The sequence below is a fragment of the Moschus berezovskii genome, chromosome X (assembly GCF_049115385.1).
Source record: "Moschus berezovskii isolate FMDL1 chromosome X, NW_MosBer_1.0, whole genome shotgun sequence".
In the NCBI taxonomy this organism is placed as follows: Eukaryota; Metazoa; Chordata; class Mammalia; order Artiodactyla; family Moschidae; genus Moschus; species Moschus berezovskii.
The window spans coordinates 37,448,183-37,459,451 of NC_142488.1; the positions used below are offsets into that span (position 1 = coordinate 37,448,183).

An 11,269-nucleotide genomic window follows, 5' to 3' on the forward strand; every position below is an offset into this window, starting at 1 on the left:
ACCTTCATGGCTGAGCTTGCAGAACTTTAAATTCTTTTCTCTAATTATTTGCTCGATTATTTCTGCCTTAGGTCAACAAACATCACTGATTAGAAATGAAGAGTTCCTTGTGGAACTTGGGGATTTCTTTCTTGTTTTGTTCATTCCTCCCTTTCTCCCCACTTCCTCCCTCCCTCCCCCTGACGCTTTCCTCCCTTCCTTTCCTTCCTTCTTTCCTTCCTCCCCAAGCTGTGTACTTATTTTTTCATTATGTTTGATCAGTTAGCCCGGTGTGTCTGCAGTGGGAGCATGGTGAGCACCATCCTGGTTTGCTCTGTCCACTGAGTTATTGAAGCACCAAGATCATTTGCACCCTCAGCTTCCAGCAGGTCCTTGGTTCACTAGGACTGCCTTCATTCTGACTTTAAGGAAACCTGAATCTTGGGGTTTCCAGATGTGGTATCAGGAGTGAGTTTGAAGAAGTGAGGTTGCAGGGTTTCTGATGGCCAGGGATAGATTGTGGTCTGGAGATGGCGAGATGCCTACTTCTATTCCCAGAGGCATCACATCTATCAGATAAAGCCTTTTTGTTACAGGAGCCCTAATTAATGCATGCACTGATTTGTTCTTTCCTACTGAGTACTTCAGATGAATGATTACTGGGTGCCACTGGTGTTATCTCTTATGTATCTTTAATAAAAATAACAATGGCTACAATTTCCAGTAGCCTCGCTGTGTTCGGGAGCCCTGGGCCAAGGCCTTCACATTCGTTATTCCATGTAACCTATGCGCCACGTGATGAGGCAAGTCTCAGGCTTGATTTCCCTCACTGCCTAGAGGAAGGAACTGAGGCTCAAAGAGTTTCAGTAAATTTCTCAAGGTCACATTGCTAGAAAGAGGTAAGGCGGGTTTCACACCAAGGCTTGTTTGATTTCCTAGCACTTAACCACTTGCCATCATGCTGTTATATTTTAATGTTAAGGGGAAGTGAGAAATGTAATAATAGAACTGGGGCAAGGTGGCAGTAAAAATGAGGTAGTGCTGTTGCGTCGCTCTTGCAGCTACCCTCTCTCAGTGAGTCAGTCCCCTCATATCCCAGAGGTGCTCAAGTACTGATGAGGCTGAATGAGCGAGGAGGATATCTTGGGAAGGCATCTGACTCCTGATTCCAGAGTTGGTCCAGCCAAGTAGGAGATTCCTTAAGGTCATGTCATGGAGGGAAGGGGAAGAAGGGATGGGCTGGGAACCCCTGCTGGTCTAGAGAGCTAGACCCTCATCAGCTCTGGGACCTTTGAGAAGTTTCTTAACCTCTCTGGGCTTGCCTCTGTTTTTTTACCACGGGGAGGCTAGGCTGTGTGTGTTGCTGGTTTCAGGCAGCCTATGATGCAATGACTTTAAGAGAGGCGAACAGTGGGACTTTCCTGGTGGTTCAGTGATTAGAACTCTGTGCTTCCTCTGCAGGGGGCACAGGTTCCGTCCCTGGTTGGGGAACTTAGATCCCACAAGCTGCACAAATTGCAGCCCAGCGGGGAACTCTGGTACAAGGTTATTTTAAAGGGTGTCCCACGCTGGACACCTTCCTATCCCTGCTTTATCCACTGGCCAGAGGATAAAAAGGAAAAGAAAAAAAAAGGAAAAGAGAGAGAGAGGCAAAGAGAGACAGTTGTCCTAGATGACACAGGCTAGGAAAGTGTCTGAGCCTGCCGGCCCCGCCTGGGTGCTTGCCCTCTAATGCTGTGTCAGTTCTTGCCTGCCTTTTGTCACCCTAGGGTTTCTCTTTGCTGAGAGCCATCAGCTGTCTGCTGGGTCCAGTGCTTTGCTCTAACAGGGTGGTGAGGGGCTCAGGCTCATGTTTTGACACGTTCGTTTACTCTCTGTGCCTCAGTTTCCCCCTCTGCAAAATGGGAGTCATTCTGATGCTTTCCTTGTGGGTTTGTCTGAAGACTAAAGGAAACATTCATGTGAAATGCTCAGCCTTCTTCTGGTGCCAGGCACATGGATGTACTGCTTCAAAGTTAACTCTGCCTAGGAACAGTTAGACTTAAGTCAGCAAGCATTTGCCTCCCTGGAGCTAGCCCCATAGGTTGGTGCTGGGGGAACGCAGAGAGACAGCCACAGCCTGTTATCCCAGAGTGGCCAGTTATGCTCGCCAGAAATAGATGTTAAGGTGGAATTTGGGGTATGAGGTGTCTGCTGGGGATCAACACCTTTGAAAGGGAGGAGCTGAAAACAAGATGGTACACAGGAAGAACTGGATATGGGCTGCAGGCCTGAGAACACTTTGGGCAGCCCAGCAGGGAACTCTGGTACGAGGTTGTTTTAAAAGGTGTCCCACGCTGGCCACCTTCCTATCCCTGCTTTATCCACTGGCCAGAGGCAGGCCACCCCGGAAAGACCATGGCCCTGGGAGAGACAGCTCAGGCATACCCAGTAGGGCTGACCCACTGGAGACTGTGTGTGGGCTGGAAAACATGTCCACCCTTGGAGGGGGATCTGAGCAGTATGATGGGATATTGACCATGCTTAAAGAGTTTATAAACAGCAGAGGGGCATGAGGAGATGACAGGTGGACCAGGGAAAGGTTCCCGGAGCCTGGCTGAGCCAATGACAGCCTGGCTACGGGGAGAACTCGGGTTCTTGTACAGACCCAGAGGTCAAGTAGACACGTGTCCTGTGCTCTGTGCCCCGCTGGATGGGCACAGTGAAGGCCTGCAGAGGGAAGTGAGGCCCAAGGTCAGAAACCTGAGGGAGCAGGGGCGGGGGCTGGGAGAAGAAAAAGCCAGGGTGAGCAGACCTCATGTCCTAACCTACCTCTGAGCCATGGATGGGTGTCAGGGGAGACGGGGAGAGAGCATTTCTTTTGTTTGTGAAATACTGTCGTTGTTGTTCAGTCGCTAAGTTGTGTCCTACTCTTTTGTGACTCCATATTAATGGGAGAAAAATTCAGACATTTTTAGGCATAATCTAGGTTGTGTCTCCAGGAGGAAACCATGCAAGTGATTTAGTAAGGAAGCACTTCCAGGGGTGAATGGGAAGCAGGAAAAAGAAAAGAGAAGGGAAGGAAGCAAGCAGGGGGGTGCAGTCAGGCAAAGCCCCAGCTGGCCTGTGCCATAGGCCTCCCAGTCTAAGGGAGCCAGGTTCCCACACTTCTGCCCTTATCAGCCCATGACCAAGAGCCACCAAGGGGGTAGGCCAACCCCTAGGCATGTCCAGTTACCTGCACAGTTGGGCAGAGGGGCTCCCTTCTCGTAGGCTGAGGGTGGTGCTCCTGAAGCACAGTGTAGGTGCTGGGTGTTAGAAGGAAAAGCACAGTGAGCGGCAGTGAGCAGACAGGGAGCCCATACTAAGGGTCTAGAGGGATCCGAGGGGGTGTGGGAGGGGCGCCACAGTGTCTGCTGTCGTGAGGAGCACTGTCTAGAGACAGCAGCAGCTGATCCTCGCCCTCCTCCAGCCATCTGCTGCTTCGAGGAACTGAGTTTGGAATCCTGGGCCAGTGTCCATTTTGCTATTTCATCTGAGATTCACCCTTTTCCGTAGGAACTGGGGAGACAGAAAGAACATTTCCTGATGCCGAGTACCTAATGGGCTGCAGGGAGACTGATGCTCTGGTTCAGGGGGAGGCGTCCATCTACTCCTGCCGAGGGCTCTCAGTTTCAACTCGTTATCAAGAGCAGCGCCGTGGCTTCGGAGATGGCCTCGAGTGCCTGGGGCTCTGGGCAGCCCTCTCTAGGCAACCACTTGTCAGCAGTCAGGGCCTGGCCCCCACCCACTGGCTGATGCTTCTAGCCCATTAGAACTTGCTGGAAGACGCAGGAAACAGAGGACTCAGGTATGACCCAACCACACAGGAATCGTGTTGGCCTGGACTACTCTGAGCTCTGATCCGAAGAGAGTGAAGCCAGGCCCTTGGGGGGTGGGGAGTGGAGAGGGGAGGGGTGCCGCCTCCTTCCTAGGCAAAGAAATAATAATGAGAGCCCCACGAATACAAAGCCACCTTCTCAGACCCTCCCACTTATTCAGGCCTGCGCTGTGAGTTCGGACAAAGCACAGGGCCAGGGCCCCTGAGCTGTTAACTCCTGAAACAAAGGGCTGGATCCCCCTCCAGCCTCCACTGACTGCTTTCTGTCCTGTAGGGTTCACGTCTAAGCCAGATCGGTTGTTCAGTATTTTGGTTATATGCCCTCCTGGTCCCAGTTCCGCAAGGCCCCTGCCCACCTCACTCCTAAAGAGAGAGGAAAGCGGGACTGGCTTTGCCCTCAACATCTAAGCAGCAAAAAAGAAAACAAGAGGCAGCCAGGAGTCAGGTGTCTTCCCCAAAGCCCCACCACCATCGCACTGCTCTATCCCCCTTCCTATTGGAAAGCAGTGCCCTGTGAGCTCACCGATATCCATCCTGGGGGCCACCTTGCCCCCCTATCCCATGTGGGGGCCAGCCTGGAGCCAAGTTGTCAAGGTGGCGCCTTCTCTCCCCCCCGCCCCCCCTCCTCCGCCAGCCACCGTGTGGACCATGCCGACATTTCTCAACACCTCCCACTCCCTGCTGCTCTCCGGTTTTTCTTAGGTTTGGCATCCTTCCAATCCCACAGGAATTCAGCTGATAAATGAATTCATACTCAAAGGTTATTGACTTAATTTGTCACCCCCATCCAGGAGCTATTTGCACTGAAAAGCGATCCCCACCAGGGAGAGGGCGATGTTTACCTGAGAAGCACGCCTTTCTAAGGGGGATGGGGGAAGTCAGGCAGTGTGGCCTTCAGGCAAACCCCTTCAGGTCACCACCAAGGTGATCCTTTCTCTCTGCAAATTCCAGCCACAGGGACTTCCCCCCTTTGGGTGTGCACTGGGATGGCCTGGGGGGCTTGAGACTGACCGACTACAGATTCCTGGGCCTCAGAGATGTGATTAAGTAGGTCTGCAGGGGGCCCGGACATCTACATTTTAACCCGCTCATCACTTTCTGATGCAAATGGTCCACGGACCATATTGTGAAAAATACTTGGATATCAGTTTCCTCGGGCCATCATAGCCAAGTACCATAGAGTGGGTGGCTTAAACAACTGAAATCTCTTTTCGCGCAGTTCTTGGAGGTTAGAAGTCCAAGATCACGGTGTCAGCAGGTTTGGTTTCTCCTGAGACCTCTCTCTTTCTAGCTTGCAGATGGCTGCCTTCTCACTGTGTCCTCACATGGTGTTCGCTCTGTCCGTGCACACTCCTGGGGTCTCTTTGTGTGTCCCAGTTTCCTCTTATATGGACACTAGTCAGATGGGATTAAGGCCACCTTAAGGGCCTTATGCTGGGAGGGATTGTGGGCGGGAGGAGACGGGGACGACAGAGAATGAGATGGCTGGATGGCATCACCAACTCTATGGACATGAGTTTGAGTGAACTCCGGGAGTTGGTGATGGACAGGGAGGCCTGGTGTGCTGTGGTTCATGGGGTCGCAAAGAGTCGGACACGACTGAGCGACTGAACTGAACTGAACTGAACTGAAGGGCCTTCTATTAACTTAGTCATCTATGTAGCGGCTCTGGGCTCTGAATGTAGTCACATTTCTAAAGTCCTGGGGGTTAGAGCTTCAAAAGATTAATTGCAGGGGTGGGGTGGGGGATGCAATCCAGCCCATAAAAGGCATGCAGAAATAACAAAAATAAAAAGGCATTTATGAAGCATCAGCAGAAGTAAAGTTCTCCATTCTTTCCAGCAACTGCTAGAGAGAAAATCCTCCCAGGTTGAAAGAGATGGTGCAGGAAGCACTAGGGAGCCGCCAGTGAAGGGGAGGCTGCTGGGCCTTGTACAGCGCCCCCTGATGGCACTGCTGGCCTCTGTTTAGGCAACCACCTTGGCTCACCCTCTAAATTGCCTTTCCTGCTGTTCTTCCTTGGTTTTGAAACAGCCTTTCTTCCATGAGCTTCTTGGGAGAGAACAGCATTTGGCGCTGGTATCAGCGCTGCCGCCCGAGGCAGCCCTCGCCTCTGCCTTCAAGGATGTTTCTTCCCCCAGAAGGAAGCCAAGGACCCTTCTCCCTTCCCATTCATCATCACCACGGGCAATCTCATTACAGCCTTGTCTTAAAAGAGGTCCCCATTTACAATGGAGACTTCTTCCTTATGAAAATGTAACACCTTGAACTATGTTTTTATGGCCCCCTTTTTGAAAAATAAAAAAGGAAATTAATTAATTTCCTTGTACACGGGAAAGACTCACGAGGTCGTGCTTGGTTTTCGTGGAAAGGATGCTGTCTGCCTCTCTCTCTCTTTCTCTCTCTCTCTCGCTGCCTCCCGCTGTGTGACAGTGAAATGCTAAAATGATTTTGGCAGGAGAATATTCTCAAAGGCTGTTTTTATTTCAGCGGCAGAAGAGTATCTCACAACACAGGCTGCACCTCTGCCCTGTGGGGCTGTTTCTAATTGCACGAGGTGAGCTGCAGAAATCCTTCCCCCAACCGGGTGGGGAGAAAGCATCCAGGAACCTAAGAAAGATAATCGTGTCTGCCACAGTCAGCGCTCACCACTTAAAGGAATTAACTTGTTGATATAAAATATTTCTATGGGTTCAGAAAACTATGCTTTAGAATAATGAGGCTGACCCCTTCCTCATGCACCGCAATCACTGGGGTTTGTTTCTTTTCTCTGTAATCACAACATGCAATCTTCCTCTTTGCTTACACCTCTGTAAGCAAGACTGGATGAGAATACTTTAGATTATCACCTTATCATTTTCAGTGTGAAATAATTGCCCAAGGATGGAAACTGACAAACAAGAAAGTAGATTTCGGAAAGCAGCCCACTTGTTATTTAGGCTAGCCTCAATGGCAAGCCACTCCAGTACTCTTGCCTAGAAAATCCCATGGATGGAGGAGCCTGGTAGGCTGCAGTCCGTGGGGTCGCTAAGGGTCGGACACAACTGAGCGACTTCACTTTCACTTTTCACTTTCACACATTGGAGAAGGAAATGGCAACCCACTCCAGTGTTCTTGCCTGGAGAATCCCAGGGAAGGGGGAGCCTGGTGGGCTTCCGTCTATGGGGTCACACAGACTCGGACACGACTGAAGTGACTTAGCAGCAGCAGCAGGAAGCAGATGGAGACAGGTGCATTCTGTCTCATCAACTTCTCCCAACCTCACACTCACCCCTTCAGAAAATGAATTGTGCTTTCGAAGACCTGGACTGATGTAAAATTTTGAAGACAGTGGGGATGCTGATATGTTTAATTAAAAACCTATACTATCCAGCAGCATAAAGGTATGAGGTTCCAGGGTGAGGAAGTGTAAACCCCAAGGGATTCGTACTTAGCACCACTTATTACTGGCTGTGTGACCTTGGACAAATTATCTAACCTCTCTGGGCCTGTGTTTGAATGTATAAGAATGACACAATGATAATGATACTTTATGAGACGGTGAGGGCTGAAACAATGATCAGCATATAGGAAACTGATATCAGCTATTCTTACTTATGCTTTTGGAAAAGAAAGGATGCCTTTTTTTTTTTCTCTCCATCAAACATATCTGTTAAGCGTTCTGCTTGGGTATAAGGAAAAGTAATCAAGACCCCTGTCCTCAAGGAGCTCATAATTCAGTGCATGTGCCTGACATGTAAACAACTTACTGTAATATACAACAAAAATTTTAATAAGTGCTGAGCCAGGGTAATAGCAATATCGAATGGGGGCCCTAAGAGGAGAAACACTGAATGGGAGGAGAAGGTGCAGGGTGAAGGAGGTGGCATTTAAGCTGGACCTTGGCTGATCATTGTTTCAGCCCTCACCATCTCATAAAGTATCACTATCATTGTGTCATTCTTATACATTCAAACACAGGCCCAGAGAGGTTAGATAAAAGATCCCTGAAAGCAGAAAACAAAAGAAAGATGTTCCCGGCTGTGGGAGTGCCAGGAACACAGGCAAGGTAAGAGAAGTCCATAGCACATTTAGAGAAAGGCAAGAATCCTGTGATGTTGAAAGGAAGGAATGGAGGGGACCTGGGGCTGGAAGGGTAGTTAGAGGCTCCCTCCCACCCTGGTCCTGCCACAACCTGGCATCCTGATTTTTATTTCCAGGAGAAAGAAGTGGAGATGATATTGGAGTAGTAAGCGTTCCTCATTTTTTTTTTTTTTTCCTGAATGAGTTCGAGAAAAAAATTTGAATAATGAGTGAAGTCCTAGAGTTACCAACTCTCATTTAGTAGGAAGATCCCCCGATTCTGTCCATACAGGTCATTTATTACACCCAGAGAAATCTTTGTAGTCACTACAAAAGTGCAGCTACCTCTAGGGTACGATGCAGCCGCTATTTAACTGTCACGTAACATGACAATCGAGTGTCCTATTAGAGCGAAAATTTAATTGTGAAGACGGGTACCATATTTAACTGCAATCCTGGGGGGAATTTAGGTTGACAGGCTGTAATTACCCAAACTGGAATCTGGCCAGGACACACCTACTCTTTGCCAAAAGAGCTACGGGGGTTTCAACCAAGGCAGGCAGGCCGGCGGAAGCTGCGGGTTTTGGAGGGTGGGGAATCGGCACTTGCGGCCCCACAGCGCCCCCTAACCGAGCTCTGGGCCAGCGCAGGCGCCGCGGGGAGCCGGCGCCTTTGGCCCCTCCAGCCCCTCCCTGCCTCCACCCGGCTCCAGGGCATCGTGGATTATCAGAAACTTCCAATTTCAGGTTTCGAGGCTGTGGGTTCTGCAGGCAGGTTTTTGCTGCGTCTTATCTCTGTCTGTCTGTCTGTTTCGCCCTCTCTGTATGTCTCTCCCTGCGTCCTGCTGTTTCTCTCTTATCACTGATGGAAGTGCTTGTCCTGATAAAATAATTACCCACCAGAGCACAGTGGTTCTGATCACCAGCTGCTGTTTCTACATGGAGATCAATTAGAAGCATGTTTTCACTGGGGAAGTGGGCTGGTAGGGCCCGTTTACTAAAAATCCCATTAGGATTCTCACTGTGAAATGCATTATACTTTAGTCTTCCAATTCAGTTGCTACCAGCAAAAAGAAAAATTGGACCAAGATAAGGTGGAAATGTGGCTTGCTGATGTCACTGAAGGGTTAAAAGGGAGAAAGTTCTGGGCTGTGAGCAGCAGTATGAATAAATGTGATCTTAATTTAAGGTTATGGATTTTTTAAAAAGCCTTGCTTTTTGTCTTCAGAAGTCTTTGCATTCATATCAGTTAAAAAATAATTTAGACAGAAAATAAATGTTGGAGCAAACTCAAATTATTATGTGCATTTTAAATAAACCTTTGTTTTCTGCGGCAGGCATAGCATATGAATAATAACATTAATAATGATCACGATAATTTGTCAATTGATGATCTTTTCCCTCAAACCTTCCAGGCTCTTGGTTCCCAGCTTGGCTTTTTAACTTAGCTGATTCTTCCTCTTGAGAGGAGCTGATAATAACAACCCTTACTCCCTCTGCAGGGTGGAAGAGCCCCAAAGCCCAGCGTTTAGTCCCAGTTCCACCCTAATTAGCTGTGCGACCTTGAGCAAGTTGCTTAACATCTCTGAAAGTGAAAGTTGCTCAGTTGTGTCCAGTTCTTTGGGACTCCATGGACTATGCAGTCCATGGAATTCTCTAGGCCAGAATACTGGAGTGGGTAGCATTTCCCTTCTCCAGGGGATCTTCCTAACCCAGGGACCAAACCCAGGTCTCCTGCATTGCAGGCAGATCTTTACCACTGAGCCACAAGGGAAGCCCCAAACATCTCTGGCAAGCAGTTAGAGGACAGAATGGTCTTGTAAGGAGATGAATGGAGCTGAAATGTGAAAAATGAACAGCAGTGTGGTAATATCACCTGGGAAGATACTTTTCCTTATTTTTAAGACAGAAGTTTTGAAAAAAAAAGAAATAGACTCCAAAAGCAACTTCAACAAAGCAGTTGTTCGATGGCACACAGGAGAGAGTTATATTAAGACAAAATTTTTTTAAGGCTAATGGATATTTTCTATTTAGTTTCTAAGGACATGCACACGCGTATACACATGTAGGTATACTTTCATCATAGGGAAACTCACTGAAAATAGTCACTTTTTTGCTTCCCTGGAAAGAGATTTTAATTGCTCTACAAAGTCAACAACAGCAGCACTGAGGTATTAGTTTCTATTTAATTTTTCTCGTAGTATCAAGCTGTCCAGATATGACCAGTTGAAGAATTTGTAAGGTTGAACCATATGAAATTTCCATTTGTATAGATCAAAAAGAGTTGAATGTAAGAAATCTCGTATGGTTCAAACTAAAAATGTATATATGTATGTGGTGTGTGTATGTAAGTATATATTTATGTGTGTGTATATATATATGCCTTTTATATATAATAAGATACAGTTGAGAGAACTGTGATTCTTATTTCTCTAGGGAATATTTTCTCAGTGGAAGATTGGTACATCCTTCATATTCTTATCCTCATGTTAAGATGACATAAGACTTACTAACAGAAGACACTTTAGCATCCCAGGTTACATTTCTAAACGTGGGGGCAGGTCCTGATTTGGTCCTGTAAGAATGGAATGAGAAGTCAATATGTGGAAAGATCACTTAGAGGCACTAGCAGGACTGGCTTCTTGCAAAGGCAAAGCATACCCTGTATACCTGTACACCTGGCGGCAGTTATCCCAGTGGAGTTGGACCCAGCAGGACTTCTTTGCACAGCTTCACTCAGAGGATGGAGATCATAATATATGTCCCTGGGGAGAGATGCTTTTTAGCACAGTTTATTGGCAATTATTTTTTATTAGAGATTTTAAAAATTAAAAATACAAGTATTATGCCCAGGAATAATTTTAGGAGCAGTTAATGTAATAGAATGTTCTGGGATATTTTCAAAAGAAAAAAATGGGGCTGCTGGGGGTAGGGAAATGTCCATGAATAAAGTGAGTACATTCCAAAGTGAGTAATGATGTAATTCCAGAAAGGAACAATCAAATTTTACTTCCTTATTTTTATTTATATACTTATGGCTTTATTTGTTGCTTCTCCCACCTCTGTAGAACAGCCAGAATAACCAGACCAAGTGCTCCTAAAAAAACATATTTTTTTAGTGGAGATAACTATAAATTTTCATTGTGAAAAGTCAATAAATTATGGAAAAGTATAAAAGAAGAAAGTAAAAATCATCAGTAATCTCACCCTTTAAGAAGTATGATTTTAGAGCACTTTCACTGAGATGTTTTTCTACATGCACACACTTTTAAAAATGCCTGAAAAAAACAATTCTACACCCCCAGTCTCCAGCTTTCTTTGTTTCCTTTAGTGACATCTAGATGTCATGGATGTCTTTCCATATTTGTAG

General features: G+C 47.2%; 1 long non-coding RNA gene across 1 annotated transcript; it reads left to right on the forward strand.

Annotated features, from left to right (window-relative positions):
- Nucleotides 1-1,066: 1,066 nt before the first annotated feature.
- Nucleotides 1,067-6,117, forward strand: LOC148773265 (uncharacterized). Its single transcript, XR_016036924.1, has 3 exons — nucleotides 1,067-1,166; nucleotides 3,517-3,808; nucleotides 5,873-6,117. It is a non-coding gene; the product is annotated as an uncharacterized LOC148773265 (long non-coding RNA).
- The last annotated feature ends 5,152 nt before the right edge of the window (nucleotides 6,118-11,269 follow it).